Source organism: Narcine bancroftii, chromosome 13 (assembly GCF_036971445.1).
Source record: "Narcine bancroftii isolate sNarBan1 chromosome 13, sNarBan1.hap1, whole genome shotgun sequence".
NCBI classification, from domain to species: Eukaryota; Metazoa; Chordata; class Chondrichthyes; order Torpediniformes; family Narcinidae; genus Narcine; species Narcine bancroftii.
The window spans coordinates 17,932,491-17,951,111 of NC_091481.1; the positions used below are offsets into that span (position 1 = coordinate 17,932,491).

General features: G+C 41.0%; 1 long non-coding RNA gene across 2 annotated transcripts in view; it reads left to right on the forward strand.

Moving 5' to 3' along the window:
* LOC138748149 (uncharacterized) overlaps positions 1-18,374 on the forward strand; it is a 43,763-nt gene extending 25,389 nt beyond the window's left edge. For both annotated transcript variants that reach the window (XR_011347832.1, XR_011347833.1), the window contains exons 2-3: positions 10,689-10,870; positions 18,118-18,374. This is a non-coding gene — a long non-coding RNA (uncharacterized lncRNA). The remainder of the gene's footprint in view (positions 1-10,688; positions 10,871-18,117) is intronic.
* The last annotated feature ends 247 nt before the right edge of the window (positions 18,375-18,621 follow it).

An 18,621-nucleotide genomic window follows, 5' to 3' on the forward strand; every position in this document is an offset into this window, starting at 1 on the left:
ATATACTCTTAAACCTTCTTCCTAATGGAAGGAGGGAGAAGAGAGTGTGTCAGTGTATGATGGGTCTTCCAGCAGCGAGAGACGTAGATGGAGTCCATGAAGGGGAGAGAAGTTTGCATTGTGTTCCGAGCTCCAGTCACTCCCTTCTGTAGCAGAGCAGCTCTCATAACCCACTGTGGTGCATCAAATACGCTTTAGATCAGGGGTGGCCAAACTTTTAATTTTTAAATTAGACATACAGCACAGTAACAGGCTATTTCAGCCCATGAGTAATACAGGGGTTGTAGGTTCATTGGGCACACGGACTCATGGGCCAAAGTGGCCTGTTTCTGTGCTGTATGTCTGTAATAAAAATCAAAAGGTTGGCCACCCCTGCTAGATAGTGAACCTGTAGAAGTTGTTGAGGGACATGGAGGACTTGCCAAACTTCCTTCATCTTCTTGAAAAGTAGAGGTGTCAACGTACTTGTCCCAGGTCAGTTCATTGGAGATATTTATTCCCAAGAACTTGAAGCTGGCTACTCTTTCAACTTCAGCACCATTAATGTGGAGAGAGATATGGACTCTGCCCACTCTCATCAAATAAACGGTCATCTCCTTCATTTTATTGATGTTGAGAGAGGTGGTAATGTTGCCACCTTTCCACTAAACTTTCAATCACTTCCTGTATTCTGATACATCGTTATTTAATACACAGCCTGTGTTGTTGTCAACAAATTTAAGGATGCCGTTGGATTGGTATTTAGCTATACCGTCATGGGTGTCAAATGAGTTTAGTAGGGGACTGAGCACGCATCCTTGAAGAGCAGTGGGGTTGAATATAATCTTCACTGATCCTGTTAACTTTTGCAAGACAATTGCAAAGAAACAAGTATTTCTTTTAAAATTAAAGCAGAACTTGCCCACAGACAGAAAAGAAGCAAGCATTTTGGGATTTGCTTTTAGCAGTTGTTTATCAACATCAGTGTCATCATTGTTGAGTGACAAGATGGGTGCCTGGCACCCACTTGCAAGTCAGTAAGTCTAATTAGAGCAAGCGCATTGGAGCAGAGATAAGCAACCATCATTAAAGATTATTGCAGATTGCATTTCAAAGCAAGATCAGGCATGAAGGGCAAAACCTTTCTTTAATGCTAATATTTATATATATATGTGTATATGTAATGCATCTGGATGTGTATTTGCATGTTTTTGCACCGAGGATCGGAGAACGCTGTTTCATCGGGTTGTACTTGTACAACCAAATGCTAATAAAATTGATCTTGATCCTTTGCTCCACAAAATTTATGAAATTATCAGAAGAATAACACTGTAATACTGGTTTGATGCAATGTTTGTTACAAACATTGAAACAGTCTTTGAGATAACTGCACAAATAGAAAAAATATTTATTTTATCTGTGTTTCTGAACGAGGAAAAGCTTGAGAAGACCGACTTTAGGAAGATGTGAGTGAACAAGAACTTGGGAGACTGCATCTCTTTTTAAATTCAGCTGACTGAAACTAGTTATTCCCTGTTTAGATAGGCAAATGGAGTTCCACTGATGTCATAAAGATGGCTGCCATATTATCCAGTGATCATTGGGGGATCAGAGACGGAGAGAGTGAGCAAATTTAAGTTCTTGGGAATCACTGTCTTAGAGGATTGTTCCTGGAGCCAACTCATGGCCTCGTGAAGAAAGCATGTCAGGGCCTCTACTTCCTCAGGAGTTTGAGGAGGTTTGGTATGATGTGTGGTGGAAAGTGTGCTGACCTGCTGCATCACAGTCTGGTATCAATACCCCTGAGTGTTAATCCCTCCAAATGGTCATGGACACAGCCCAGGACATCACAGGAAAAGCTCTCCCCCCATCGAGAACATCTACAGGGAACGTTGCTGTCAGAGAGTAGCAGTAATTATCAAAGATCCACATCACCCAGCACACACTCTGTTCTTGCTGCTACCATCAGGAAAGTAGTAGGGGTGCCACCAGGCTTGCGCCATCAGCTGCTACCCCTCCACCATCATACTCCTCAACAACAAACTCAATCAGGGACTCAATTAAGGACTCTTACTTTTGCACTTTACTGATTTTTTTTATTCTCTCTGTATTGTACAGTCAGTTTGTTTAGATTTTGTATCTGTTTACAATTCTTTATTTGTTTATATATGTCGGGCACAGTTTTATTTTTGCACTACCAATAAGTGGTAATTCTGCCTCACCAGCATAAAAAGAATCTCAGGGTTGTATGTGATGTCATGTGTACACTGAGAATACATCTGAGATCTCCCAGAGAAGGAACCAAAGCCATAGAAGATCTAGGAAAGTGCTCCACCAGCCCCAGTCCTGATCCAGAGTCTTAACCTGAATTGCTGATAGTTCCTTTGCCTTGGGAGATGCTGACTGATCGGTTGAGTTCATGCAGGAGTTCATAAACCTTGGATTCTTTTGATCACTGACAGGATTAGCAAAAAGCTTCCGTTTCCATCTGGCAATCTTCTGTTTGCTGTCACATTTGATCATGAATTCTGTGCTGCAGAATGATAAAGAAGCACAGTTGTACAATACTGCTACCATCTGTCTTTTTCCTGCTCCCGTTCTCAGTTTTCTCTCATACCTTCACCACCCTCCTTCATGCTGTACCCAACAATCTCCTTGCCCACCCGTCTCCAGCTATCCCCTCTCAGCTCCTCCCCAGCCCTCTCCTCTGCTTTTAATATTTGCAGTCTCATTTCCCACTTTGGTTTCAATAAAGGCTCCTGACCCAAAATGCTGACTGACCATTTCTCTCCATGAACACTGCCTGATCCACTGAGTCCCTCCAGCTTCTGACTGTTTGCTCGTGCTTTCCTCGTGAAAGTGTTCCAATGCATTCATTCGAATACTTTTATTTGAATGAAATGTGACCTTTGGGCAACATCTTCTAGTCAGAGAGTCGTCCATGTCTGGAATCAACTTCCAGCAGAGACTATGAAAGTGGGAACAGTTACGACGTTCAAAAGACTTTTGAACAGACATATGGATTGAAGGAATGAGAAAGATGTGAACTAAATGCAGATAAATGGGAGAATGCCAGAATGCCTGTTTGGCTTTCTTTATTTTAAAAATATTTTTATTGAGTTTAACATTTAAACCTACATACAAAATTTTAAGGAAAACACATAACAAGTCATCTCATCTTGATACAAGTGCACACAGAAACAAAGGATGGAACTACATTAGACAGTTCCTTAATCCACATGTGAAACAAGTTATGAATTAATCTACGATAACTATGTTAAACCCATTTATTAATCCAAAGGAAAAAATGAAAAAAAAAACCTAAAAACTAAATCTAATCTACCCCCTCCCTCAAATCAAGGTAACCTTGTAAAGAGAGAGATATCCAGACATTGGACAGAGAATCTCCAGAAGATTCAAAATTCTTAATGCTTCCAATCATAATAATATTTGATGAATGGGTCCCACATCTTTACAAATTGAAACTTTCCATCTTTAATGTTGTATCTAATTTTCCCCGTTTAAATACGACATTGCATCATATAACCACTGAGTTATGGGTTAGGTGAAGAGTCATCTTTCCATTTCAATAAAATTGCTCTTCTGGCTATCAGTGGTGATAAAGGCTAAAACTCTCCTGAGTTGCTGACAGAGCAATATCTGGTTCACGTGAAAAACCAAACAAAGTAATTAATGGCCATGGTTCTATTTTAATCTTAAAAATCATTGATGAAGCTTGGAAAATGTCTTTCCTAGCCTGTTTGGTTGACATGAACACGTGGCTCAGAAGGGCCTGTAATGTGCTGGATGAATCCACAACTGACTTAAAAATTGCTCAGTTCCTCTATATGAAGCACATTTCAAATTAAGGGGACTAGATGTGGTGTTGGACGTCAGTAGTGTTGAGAGAAAGGGAAGGTGTTTTTCAGGCTTAAGGAACATTCATTAAGTTGGGCTCATCACCTTGGTCCTTTAAATAAATTAAATGCCCTGGGCCCTGAATACAGTAATGGAGTCTGGAGTCCAGCTCTTACCTCTCTGTGACTTATACCATTCCACTCACAATATTTCAACTTTTTTTAAAAATACCAGCTGATGTTTGAAAATGTCTCAGATGTCATATATTTTTACTGTTGTCCTATCAAGTCAAAATACCAGCTAAAACTACTCAGGGCTGTCATCCACATCAGCCTGAGCAAGTGGGAAGCCACACAACGTCTTTCCACACAGAAAAACATTATTTCATTTGACATTAAAAGAAAGAATCTGCACTTAATCATGTTTCGAAGCTTTGAATAACATGTTTCAAGGGAAGCTGGGTGCCAGTACACATGGCAAACATCCTCTTTCAATTCTTCTCCTTCTCTCTCAGATGTTCCTGTACATCTGATAGCCCTGCATCGGCTGTGTGCATTCAGTTGTTTGGAGCAAGTGTCAGTGTCTTTATGTTGAGCCCTCAACAAGCTAACAGAGCAACTGCTGGCAGTTTCACAATTTCTTTATTTTAAAAATATTTTTATTGAGTTTAACATTTAAACCTACATACAAAATTTTAAGGAAAACACATAACAAGTCATCTCATCTTGATACAAGTGCACACAGAAACAAAAGGATGGAACTACATTAGACAGTTCCTTAATCCACATGTGAAACAAGTTATGAATTAATCTACGATAACTATGTTAAACCCATTTATTAATCCAAAGAAAAAAGGAAAAAAAAAACCTAAAAACTAAATCTAATCTATCCCCTCCCACAGGCACCAGCACAGATGCATCTCTGCTGGGGGAATTGGGTGTAGGAATCACAGGAGCACAGCTGGAGAAACATCAGAGGATGAACAAGTAGAGATGACTCGACATGAGCAGAAATGACCTGAGGCACACCTCTGCTGCAGGGTCTGAGTTTTTCTGGAATAAAACACAGACACCATGATTGAAGTAAAAACACAGTGCAGGAGCAAATCAGCAGGTCAAACATCATATGTTATAAAAGAAAGATAATGATATGAAGGACTCAAGTGTCAGCTACTGTATGTATTTTTATCTTTGTTGTATAAAGTGCAGTCTTTGACCTGCTGAGTTTCTCCAGCATTGTGTTTTTAATTTTATCTGTGATTCACTGAGTCACTTAGATTAATCGGTAGATTCATATGCAGTACAATAAAAATGAACAAGAAACAAAAATAAACAGCAGAGGAAAGCTGCTGATTTGAAGGTGGAATTAGTTCCTTGATGAGAATATTTTAACAAAAGAATGCAATTGGGGCAATTCTCACCCATTGGTTTTTATGCCCCTGTGCTTGATGTTCAAGCGTAGATAAATGGAAATGTCAGCAGATCAGGAGGGACCTATGGAAAGGATCCTTGACTGGAATGTTAATACTGTCATTACGGTTAATATTGCATTCGAACATTCTGGGATATTATTGTTTACCACCTTACTCGGTGTTTGAAGCTTGAAAATATTTCCCACTGCTTCTACTGCAGTCTTCAAATCCTTTTCCAGATCTGTCTTTATTTCAGATTTCCAGCATTAGTGATCTTCTAATCTTGGTTCATTGTTCAGGCATATTGCTTGCTTCAGTGAAATGCGCTGAACCATCCAGTTCTGAAGTTAACGTTGAGATATTTTCAATGTTTACGTTTATTCATCATATTATACTGGCACGGTCAGAAGGGTTCTTCTGCAAGCATCATTGCACAGTGCAGAGTTACAATAATGAAAAAAAGAGATTAATTTGAACCAAGAAATGGGCAGCATATTTGATAGTGTTGTTCATTCAGCAACTGGATGGCTGTGGGGAACCATCTCTATTTCACCTTTTGAACCTTCACAGTGGGAGGAGAGTACAATGAGTGTGTCCGGGGTATGTTGGCTGTCTTTGGAGGGGAGAGAAGTTTGCATTGAGCTCTGAGCAGCATTCACTCCCTTCTGTAACTTCTTCCCATCTCAGCTCCCATAATCCGCTATGATGCGAGTGTGCAAGTGTGCCGTCAAAGTTGTCACTGTAGAAGTTGTTGAGGGTGAAGGGGGAACATAACAAACTTAATTAGCCTTCTAAGGAACTAGATGCACCAACCTACCTTCTTGACTATCGTGACAGTGAGCTTGGTCTAGGTTAGGTTTATTCCTGAGAACTTGAAGCTTTTACGCTTTGCATTTCGGCGCCATTGATGCGAACAGCGGTGTAGTCTCTGCCTGCTCTCCTGAAAACAATAATCATCTGCTTTACCTCATTGATGTAACTGAGAGGTTGTCAACTTGGCGCCATTGCACTCATCTTGTTCCTGCATTCCATCTCATTGCTTATTTATTGCACTATCAAAGAGTAGTAATTCTGCTACTCAGGGCTCAGGGATCTCAGGGTTATATGTGATATCATGTGTGTACTCTTACAATAAATCTGAAATCTGTTATTTGATACCCAGCCTACTTCTGTGAATTTGGAGTTGGAACGATATTGTACAGTTGTAGGTGTGGAGCAAGTATAGTAGGGAACTGAATATACATCCTTGAGGAGATGATAAGCATGGTTATGAACAAGATTTGCTACCATCTTCACTAATTGTGTTCTAACATAAAAATAATCAAAACTTATAATATGATTCGAGGAAGTAATCACAAAACAGGCAAATCCCAAACCAGAGCATAGATTAGAAAAACGATTTTCCTCTCTCACAAAATAATGGCTTTTTGAAATTGTGTCATATCACTTATTATAGCTTTTTCCATTGGCATTTATAATGTAAAAGATATTCTGACATTACAATTACCATTAAAAAAATATTAAATGTAGCTCAGATGGTTGTCCAGAGTTTTTTTTTAATCCATTCATTTTGGGCTCTAAATTTCAGATCTTTTTCTTCTCCTAAGTATTTATTTCTGGTTATTTTGTAGATATTGTCTGTGTGTGTTTATAAGGGATGGATTCTTTTTCCTTTGTATTTTCTTTCTGCAAAGAATTGATCACTAACTGCATGATTCATTGTCGTTGTCTGGTCTCTTAATCCCACATCACGTAAAACAGAATGGAGGCTGAATCAAGAAGTGTACAACACTCCCTACCACAGATGGCACTCCATGCTTTTGCACAATGAATGCTCTGGCCATGGATATTATTAAAGCCATTTTATCCATGTCAATTCTTTGGTGAGGCAATCCAAACTTAATCCAGGCATCCCATTTCTCTATATTTTTGGAATCCTCTGCTTATTTTTACAATATTTCCTTGAATGATAACACGTTCACTGGTTTCAAGAACAATTTCATACTGTCACTGTAATATATTTCCCTACAGTTAAACACTGTGAGATCCCTTAATCATTTATTTCTTGCAAAATTTGTTTTAAAAACCAAAGTATGTTTAATGGAACATCTCATAAATCACAATCAAAGAAAATAACCTCTGACTTCTGACAGATGCCATAGATGAGGGATTTCTGTAAATGATCATGCATCAGGAACTAATACACAATATGCATACCTGAAATTCCTACTACACGATGGAAAGATACAGCTACTCTAAAACTGGACAATGGTTTATAACCTTTTTCTTTCCACTCACACACCACTTTAAGTAATCCCTATGCCATCGGGGCTCTGTGATTAGTTATGTGAGTGGGGGGGGGGGAAAGGGAAGGTTGAGAATCACTGCTCAAGACCAAATTGTTACTGAAGTATTTTACTTGAGAAAAATTGTCTTCGGCCCATTTCCTTTGGAGTTATGAAACCATACACATAACGAGTTAATGAGGGACAATTAAAACAGTGGTTTTTCAAACCTTTTTCTTTCAATCCCTTACTAATCACAGACCACCTATGGCATAGGGAATACTTAAAGTGGTAGGTAAGTGGAAAGAAAAAGGTGGAGAACCACTGGGCTAGAATGAAGAAACATTGCTTCATTATTGTGCAGAGAAGATTTGGTGCACATAACTTTTGCCAATGTCAGTGTCAGCAAAAGGAAGTGTAGGGTGCTCCTACTGTCCGATAGCCTCCAGGTCAGTGTGGGCAAGGTGCAGGACCTGTTCAGCCTCTCAATCAGGGTCACTTGAAGCCATGGATTGCAGATGGTGGATGGTTTTTACAAGCAGATTCTACAAATTGGAATTTATGGTTGTATAACTAAAAACGCTGGGCAGATGAATCTGCCGATCAGTGGCCAGGGTTACCCATCCAGTGTAGACCCTGCAAATGAAGAAGGTGACAGGAACCTACTTCAGTATTTTTCCCTCATATAATCATGAACTCAACATCAACTACGGTCTCAGCTCAAAGATGGAGCCTTCACCGAAGGAGAACAGGGGAGGCAACAACTACAATTTGGAGGCTCAAAAATGGTGACGGATGGAGAGACATGATTGCCCACACTGAACAGCATGGTACTTGAATGATGATGACCTTTTACAGCTGTAATAGTATTCTATCAATCCCTTTTGATTCCAGATCAACCAAAGAAGGTCAACACAGTTAGTGTAGTGATTAGCAAAATACCGTTACAATGCCAGTGACCGGGTTCAAATCTGCTACTGTCTGCAAAGAGTTTGTACATTCTCCCAGTATCTGCATGGATTTCCTCCGGGTGCTCCAGTTTTCACCCACCATTCAAAACATACAGGGTCCATTAGGTGTGTAGAGCTCGTTGAAAGAATCAAAGACTTGTTGATCCAAACCAAGGCTTTTATTAGCAAAAGACAGGAGCTCTTCACAGGTGGCCGACCAGTCCGGAATGATCCGACCTGGCTAGGGACACAACCCTTTAAGGCCCAAACAGTAGGCATGGCTTAGCTCTCAGCCAATCGCTGTAAGCACAGTCTAGGTACTGTAACTATATACACTATATACATTGGTGATAGATCTGTACTATCACAAGGTGTAAGTGGGCAGCATGGGCTCTTGGGCCAAAAGGGCCTGTTACCATGCTGTGTGCCTGTAGTGCGCGTCAGAAGAACCAAAGACTTGTTGTCCAAACCAAGGCTTTTATTATCTAAAAGACTGGAGCATATCACAAGTAGGTCGACCAGTCCAGAATGACCTGGTCTGGCTAGGAGCAATCTTTTAAGACCTGCCAGTAGGTGTGGCTACACTCTCAGCCAATCACAGTCATCCTACACTACCATCTGTACATATACACATTGGTGATAGAATCTGTACTATCACACAGCCTAAAAGAAAAGGAAAGATGACATACACTGTTTTGGATATGGAGAGCCAATTCCTGTAGCAGTATTTTCTGTCAAAACTCTCAACTTGTTATAGCATGGAGATGGTTGAAAAAGGAGTAATCTCTGAGTACATTGAATGTGGAGTAAAAATGTATCCTCAGTCACTATGTCTAAACTAGCTCAGAATTCTGTAATTTGACTTCACTGGAGCTGACTTTTGAAAGTGGAACACAGCACGTGATCACAATTAACAGATCAGAGTGATGCACAACTTTCAGATTGCCGACAAAAGCACATGATAAATATCTGGGTGGAAACTCAGATTGTTTTCAAACCCCTGCGGTATTTTAAATAGATTTACAAAAAAAAAATCACAATTTTTATATGAAAGTCAATTTAATCAGGGTACAATTACCATGCAGGGATCATTTTGCTGATCCAGGCACAAGCTTGAAGAAATCCAAAAAGTTATTTGAAATAGTTCGAAGCTCAATGTGTCTCATTTTACCTTCTCCTTCTCTCTTCCTTTGTGCTTTATGGCCTGTGTGATACGATGGCTCGGCTCCTGTGACAGTCACATCCTTTACGAGTTAATCTTCTTCATATTAAATAATTGCGGGGCTGCTGTCATACAATCTGTTTTAAAAGTACTGGATCTATGAAATATCTCAGCTCAGTAAAGCTGTATTTTTTTTTAAGATTGGGCTCTTGGTGATTCATCATTTCTGTAATGTTGACTGCAGTTCCAATGGTTGGCATTTGAAATCCTTGATACTTTATTAAATCATCGTAACTGAAGGTTTTTAGATTTACATTAGAGAAGCATTCTATTTCTTCAAAGCACACACCGTCTGTCGATGGTAACCAGTCAGGTAAAAGTATGACATTAATGTAATGCTGCACCTAACTGTCTGGTTAAATTGTTTATTGTGAGATGTAACTGAAGACATTTTGCTAAAGATTTCAAACTTCACTTCAAAGAAAATCTGCAAATTGGACCATTTTTACAAATAACACTTGTGGTCTACATATCACCTGAGTGATATTTTAGGTTGAGTGGAGCGGGGAAGAGAAAGGATTGCATTTGATGTTGGATAGCTGGCCATGTTTCAGCTATTACTTTAAAGTGTGTGATGAAAAGGGAATTGTGCATAGTATTTTTCATTCCCAAAGTTTTATTTCTTTTATGAATTCACAAACGCACATCCCCGATCACCTGACATCTGATGAGTTAAGGTCATGTGTAGTCTGCACAGGGTAAGGATGGAAGATTTTAAAATATAAGATGAATTTGGACAGGTACATGGATGGGAGAGATATGGAGGGCTATGGACTGGCTGCAGGTCAGTGGGACTAGGCAGAAAAATGGATCAGCACAGATGAAAAGTGCTGAAGGACCAGTTTCTGTGTTGTAATGTTCTATGAATCTATGGTTCTATTTCTTCCCTAAAAAAGATTTGTAAACCAGATAAATGTTTAAAACATTGTGGTAGTTTTGTTGTAACTGATCATTATTGAAACTAACTTTTTTTTAAATTCCAGGTTTCTTAATGGTCACTTTATCATTTGAAATGTATCTGAGCTGGTTTAATTCCCTGGAACGTAGAAAGCTGAGGAGTGACCTTACGGAGATACATAAAATCATGAGGGGCATGGATAAAGTGAATGCTCACCGTCTTTTTCCCAGGGGAGATGATTCTAGAACAAGAAGCCGTCGGTTTAAGGTGAGAAGGGTGAGGATAAAGAGCGACCTGTGCGGCAATTTTTTTTCCACTGAGGGTGGAATGAGCTGACAGAGGAGTGTACAATGGCAATGTTCAAAAGACATTTGGGCTGATACTTGGATGGAAAAGCAATGGACCAAGTGAGAGAAATGGGACCAACCCAGAATGCCTACTTGGTCGCCATGGTTGAGTTGGCCCAAAAGTGCCTGTTCTGTGCTGCATGACTCTCTGATATTCTAGATCAGTGGTTCTCAACCATTTTTTACCCCACTCACATATCACCTTATGTAATCCCTTACTAACCACAGAACACCTATGGCATACGATGCCATAGGTGCTCTGTGATTGGTAAGGGATTACTTAAGGAGGTATGTGAGTGGAAAAAAGGTTGAGAACCACTGTTCTAGATAATCACTAGCTAGTTTAAATATTCCATCTATTGTTAAATTCTTTAGCTATCAATTTCTAATGAGCTGATATTACACATAATTATATACTTCATTCCTTACGTAATACCTACTTCAAACTCTGAAACGAACTGCAGACAGCTTTAAAGTATTTTCATAGACCATGCCATATTTTATAAGAATTACATCACACTCAATCTGAATCCTTGCTTTCTTTTCAACAAGTATGAAACTGTGGCAATGCCTGCCATCAAGTTGAGAATGCAAATGTAGGAATACAAATGAGATTTCACACATTTAACACAACAGGTCTGCAACAGTACATTGAACAAAGCCAGAACTTGCCGAAAACTCCTCCAATCAGTAACCAGTGACAAGAACTACACCGTAATATATATATAAAAAAACTATCTCATGATATTCTCCTCTACTTTGCAACTGCTTGCTCTTGGCAAGAGTTAAGCAGTCCCTATGAGTCGTTGCCAGGCAACCCTATCTTGAGCATGCTCACATCCTGAACACAGCCCAAGCCCATGACGTTTGAGGTCAGCATCAACCTTGTGTGTCACATCAATTCAGGTTTTCCCCAAGGTCAGCTTGGTTCCCATGGCAAACCAATGGATGATAGAGTATAAGGGATTAATTTGGGCAACACGTCCAAAGAAACAAGATCTCACCATCCCGTCCATGATAATCTCATTATACATGCTGTTCAGTGCATTAGTGATGTGCCTGTTGAAATGTTCACCACTGATAGATATTATTGGTTGAATGTGCTAGCTACCTGTGCAGAGACAGGTGTTCCTCATGACCTGTAGAAAACAGAAACAGGAAAGAAAAATACACAGAGCAGGTGCATATCATGTTGCCATAGTAATAGTGGAGCACCAGATGTGTCTGTTGAGCTGTTTCATTCATTCATCCACACCTGAGATTTATCTTTTGATTTCTGCCTCATTGTTCTTACCAGGTTCCAGATAATTGCTTCAAAAATAAACACTCTAAAAAACTGCAATACATAGTCCAGCTCTTTTGTTGTTCTTCATAACGAGGAGCTAGCAGACTGGGGCAGGATTCAAAACTTTAGCCACAACACAGCCGGCATTGCTGTATTAGGAAGGAAAAGATCAGCGAGGGAGCATTGTACATAATTCAGGAGGAACACCAACGTGTTTTCAATGGGTCACACAACTACTAGGAGCTTAGAAAGTACAATAGACCCACCATCAAAGGCTGATACGAGATCTGCAGCAGAAAGCAATAACTGCCCACAGAGCTGGGGGGCTGATGTACAATGTGTGCATCTCATATGCTGATACTCTTCACCATCTGATCTGCAATAGTGGGCAGAAATTTCTTGGTCAGAAGGATGTACATATACATCTTCTTCTTTCTTCTTTGGCTTGGCTTCGCGGACGAAGATTCATGGAGGGGGTAAAAGTCCACGTCAGCTGCAGGCTCGTTTGTGGCTGACAAGTCCGATGCGGGACAGGCAGACACGGTTGCAGCGGCTGCAAGGGAAAATTGGTTGGTTGGGGTTGGGTGTTGGGTTTTTCCTCCTTTTGTCAGTGAGGTGGGCTCTGCGGTCTTCTTCAAAGGAGGTTGCTGCCCGCCAAACTGTGAGGCGCCAAGATGCACGGTTTGAGGCAATATTAGCCCACTGGCGGTGGTCAATGTGGCAGGCACCAAGAGATTTCTTTAGGCAGTCCTTGTACCTTTTCTTTGGTGCACCTCTGTCATATAACACAATCTTGGGAAGGCGATGGTCCTCCATTCTGGAGACGTGACCCACCCAGCGCAGCTGGATCTTCAGCAGCGTGGACTCGATGCTGTCGACCTCTGCCATCTCGAGTACTTTGACGTTAGGGATGAAAGCGCTCCAATGGATGTTGAGGATGGAGCGGAGACAACGCTGGTGGAAGCGTTCTAGGAGCCGTAGGTGATGCCGGTAGAGGACCCATGATTCGGAGCCGAACAGGAGTGTGGGTATGACAACGGCTCTGTATACGCTTATCTTTGTGAGGTTTTTCAGTTGGTTGTTTTTCCAGACTCTTTTGTGTAGTCTTCCAAAAGCGTTATTTGCCTTGGCGAGTCTGTTATCTATACATCATCAATAGATAAAGGGAGTTATCACAGACCTCCTTTTGGGAGTCAATAGGCCTTTTCACACCGTGGGCAAGTGGTGACCCTACTTGGACCCGAGTGAAATTCTCAGCAAGGCAGGACTTTCCGGGCGTTTCACACCGTGGTTCAAATTCCCTGGAATTTGCCCACCCCGGCAATTTGGGGGAGTCCTAGCACATTACGCTCTCACAGAGTAAGAGGCTACTCTAATCAGAGTTCACAGGATCTTAGAATTGGACCTTTATGTCGCTCCCCATTGTTCATTCAAACCAACCTTCACTGATGTGTGAACTGGATGCGGGGTGGTTATTTCATCATCATGTGTCTTTAAAGTATTTCTTTACCCAGTTCTCCAATTGGTGTTGAATGAGATTCAAATTTGGTGATATGGTTGAAACATTTAATGGGATATCCTCCACCCTCACATCCAGCTGTCTACTGACCACCCACCCCCACCCCCAGCTGTCATTCAGCACCCCCCTTCCACTTTGTGGCTGCTTCAGCAAGTCATAATGGTGGCATCATGAGGAATCAATGGCTGATTTCATTACCCATAATCCCTCACACAGCTGGAACTGCTCTGGGAAATGCAGAGCGGTTCCAGCTGTGTGGGGGATTATAGATAACAAAGTCGGCCATTGATCCCATGTTGAGCCTCTGCTGCAAGGTGCCAGAGCAGCCCTGAAATGGCCTGCTGTTGTCAAGATTTCTGTGGTACGATTCTTTATTTTAATCACCTATATGATGCATCACGCAAGCGCTAACATCACAACGCTTCTCCTGTTCGGTCATTTGCGGATTTACACTGCAGGGAGAGGGCCGCAGACCCAGGTAACTTTCCCGGCCCAACATTTTCACACCACTGGAAAATTTCCTGGGAATCCCCATTTTACATGGTGATGTGAAAAGGCCTATTGATAATGGCCCCTTTCATACGGTGATTGTTCCCCATGCCCAAAATATATGAAGCACGAGCAGCCCCTCATGTCTTCTCCACCATATCTGTAAGATCATAACTGATTATTTACCTCCACTTTCCTGCAGTTGTCCCATCTCCACTGATTCTTTTGAACATGCTCAGTGGCGGCACCCACAGCCCTATTCTTCTCCTATCCATCCTGAATGACTCCTCCCAATTTTGAGTCTGTAACCCTGGCCCTCTGCACTCCTGTTAGGGAAAGCATCAACTCTCGTTCTCTTCCTTTATGTTTCAAGAAGATCTCTTCTGAATGATTCCTCCCAATTTTGAGTCTGTAACCCTGGCCCTCTGCACTCCTGTTAGGAAAAGCATCAACTCTCGTTCTCTTCCTTTATGTTTCAAGAAGATCTCTTCTGAATGACTCCTCCCAATTTTGAGTCTGTAATCCTGGCCCTCTGCACTCCTGTTAGGGAAAGCATCAACTCTCGTTCTCTTCCTTTATGTTTCAAGAAGATCTCTTCTCATTCTTCAAATTGTGAAATCATTATATTATTCATGAGGTTAACAGTTTTTCATTGTTCTCAGTTATTTTTGTAGTTGTTTTTTTTAACAAAAGTACTTGTTCAGTTGCAAACAGTAAGAATTCCGGTGCATATGTATATTGTACCATGGACAGGACAACAACCTCATTGTCATTATCAGAATGGATTCAGAAATTAAAAATGGCTGTAACGCTATAACTACAATTTTGCTTTTATTATTGCACTGCCTGCTACACATAAGTGCAGGTTGACTTGCCAGGATAGCATGCAAAATAAAGCTTTTCACTGTCTCTTTGTACGTGTGACAAGAAAAAAATCTACTTAATATAGCCTCATTGGATAAACTCACCACTTCAGGGCTCTATTTCCAGTCCCTCAATTTTTAAACTCTAATATCGGTGGGCAAATAGTCAGCACAGAGTGCTGGACCTGTTCCATCATCGGTCCATCTACTGAAAGGTTTTTCCAGGTAAGGATGTTTTTAGATTTCAGATTTATTGTCAGAGTACATACATGGCATCACATACAAACCTGAGATTCCTGCGGGCACCGCAGAATTACCACTAATTGGTCGTGCAAAAAATAAACTGTGCACAGCATAAAACATGTAAACCAACAAAGAACTGTAAACAATCTGACTGTGCAATAATGAGAGAAAAGGAAAATCAATAAAGCACATAAGTTGAAGTCCTTAAATGAGTTTGTCGTTAAGGAGTCTGATGGTGGAGGGGTAGCAGCTGTTCCTGAACCTGGTGGTGGGAGTTGTGTGGCACCTATACTTCTTCCCTGACGGCAGTAGCAAGAACAGAACATGTGCTGGGTGGTGTGGGTCTTTGATGATTGCTGCTGCCCTCTGACAGCAGCACTCCATGTAGATCTGGATTGTAAACCTCTGGCTTTCCTTTCCTGAAGTCAAAAATCCTTTGTTTTGGTGACTTTGAGTGCAAAGTTGTTGTTGTTGCACCATTTTGCCAAGATTTCAATCTCCATCCTATATGTTGACTCTTTCCCTTCCTTTATACAACCCTCTACCGTGGTACCGTCAGCGAATTTGTTATTGTCGTACTGAGCCACACAGATGTAGGTGTAAAATGAGTCGAGCAGGGGTCAAAGAACACAGCCTTGAGGTGCTCTGGTACTGATGGAGATTGTGGAGGAGAAGTTCTTACCAATCTTCACTGATTGTGGTCTGGAGGTGAGGAAATTCAAGATCCAATTACACAGTGGGCTATTAACTCTCAGGTCTTGGAGTTTGCTGATCATTTTTGAGGGGATGATGGTGTTAAATACTGAACTGTAGTTGATAAAGAGCACCCTTTGCTGTCCAGATGTTCCAAGGCTTTGTGTAGAGCTAGTGAGATGGCATCTGACATAGACCTGTTACTATGTTAGGCAAACTGGAATGTATCCATGTCACTGCTTCGACAGGAGCTGATATACTTCATCACCATAATTGGTCTTTTGTGTTTGTTTAATTTCTATAATCTTCTTCTTGTGGAATTAGGGTATGGGAGGAAGGGAAGAGGGACAGAAGGAAAAAAAAACAGACTCTGAATGTTATATACCATTGTTGAGACAGATTCTGTTGTTTGGATTTGTCTAAGTCTTTGAAAATCAAAACTAAAATATTCAAAAAAAATTGCAGATTCAGATTTATTGTCAGAGTATATACATGACATCACATACAACCCTGAGATACTTTTTCCTGCGGGCAAGGCAAAATTACCACTTATTGGCAGTACAAAAACTGACTCAATCTACACACGTAAACTCAAAGAAATATAAACAAACTGACTGTGCAATACAGAGAGAGAGAAAAATATTAAACTGATTAACAAATGGGTCCCCGATTGTTGTTGAGGAGTCTGGAGGTGGAGGGTAGAAGCTGGTCCTGAATCTGATAGTGCAAGTCTTGTGAGACCTATACATCTTTCCCAATGTAGCAATGAGAACTGAGCATGTGCTGGGTGGTTTGGATCCTTAATGATTACTGTTGCTCTCTGACACAGCATTCCCTGTAGAGGTTGTCGATGATGGGAGGGTTTTACCCAAGATGTCCTGGGCTGAGCCCACTACCTTTTGCATGATTTGACACTCCAGGGGTATTGGTGCATTTTTAAAAAGTGTTTAAAGAGCATTCTGGCATAATCTGACTAGGCTACAGTTGTAAAAAAAGTGGGAGATCACTCCACGCCGTGGTAATTGTAGTTGGCTGGCGTGCATTAATTGGTTGTTGACCATGATCAAAATGAAAGCCAGAGGGTTTTGCTTTCTGTGGTCAACCTTCTTTTATTAAACTCCCTGAGCATATTTTTCAAAAGTGGTCCCCTCCCTGGCTCTGAAGCCACCGCTGTCCCCCCTTTCTGCTCTGACCCCGCCATACACCCTGTTCCGACGCCACCACCACACCCCCACTCCCGCCACCCCCCAACCCACTCTGACGTTGCTGCCATCCCCGACCCCCCCCCAACGCTGCCGCCAAAAAATCAGTGCGGCCTGCCATTCTACTATCTGGCATGGTCGTGGCGCCTTTCTTACGTGCTCGCTCCCCCTAACTTTAGAACTTGGCTATGCCACTTTACTGCTATTCATTTTTGGTTGTGTCTAGGAGTAACTAATAAATCTGGTGAACAACTCAGAGATTTGCCACCTGTTAACTACTTTTATTAAAAAGTTGCATGTTGAGAACCAGCAATTATGCAAAGTCTGGAAGCTTTGGGCATGATTGGGCCAATTTATCTTTCTTTCTGTTGTTCGCACAAAGATAGTCTGTGGAGGCCAGTCCTTTATAATTTGCAACTGAAAGAGAGAGAGCATCTGGCTTCCCATATTTAATTGAACTTGGAGTTCTGATTAAAGCTCAGTAAAATATGTGTCTCCATTGATGATAGTTCTCTGGAGGTTGCATCTTCTAAATTAGTGGTGAATCATTAACGATACTGCTTCATTGACAACACTCTTTCACTGTGAGGGTCTTTATTCTTATTCCCTGCAGGAACGCACTTCTGCTTATGCAACTGATAAAACCAAAGTCTAAAGCTTAGGGTGTTAGGAAGCAGGAAAGTAAAATTTCGTATTCTGCTCTTCTTTGCCACAGCAGGAGTATCTACTGTTTTTGACTTGAAAATATTGCTCAGTAATTGCCACTAGTGGGCCATGGCAGGTTAGGCCGGAAGCCAGGTGGGCCTTAGACAGAAAAAGATTGAGAGCTACTGTCCGAATGGGATCTTTACATTTCTTTCTGCATTTCATTAGAGATACATCCTTAGAAGAATGATTCCAGCACTGATCTTTCCAGGCAACTCTCCACACTTCGCTTGGCTACTTTTCCAGAGAACCTGCCATTCAAGGGAAGCCAACCATTTCCTCGATAGGAATACATAAAGGGTGATGTTATACTTCTTGCTGACTGTATACCACTTCAAGGAGTTCAGATTAATGTCTCGCCAGTCAATATTGGAAGATTGAGTAAATATTCTAAAATTTCACCATAAAGACTTATATTACTGTTATATTACTGTTCCATTTCATTTGTTTTATGTCTCTGTATTATTAAGGGAGAGTTACACTGTCTGTAGTGCCAATTTGCATACGAGGTTAAACTGAAACTTCATCTCCTCTCAATCGAATGTAAAGAGTCAAAACTAACCAGTGGAATACTCTGGTGTTCAGGTCATCACTCATTCCTTATTCGAAGGTGAAAAAATGTTAGCTGATCATTTTCAAACCTATGCTTGTATAACTTTGCTGTGCACAAAT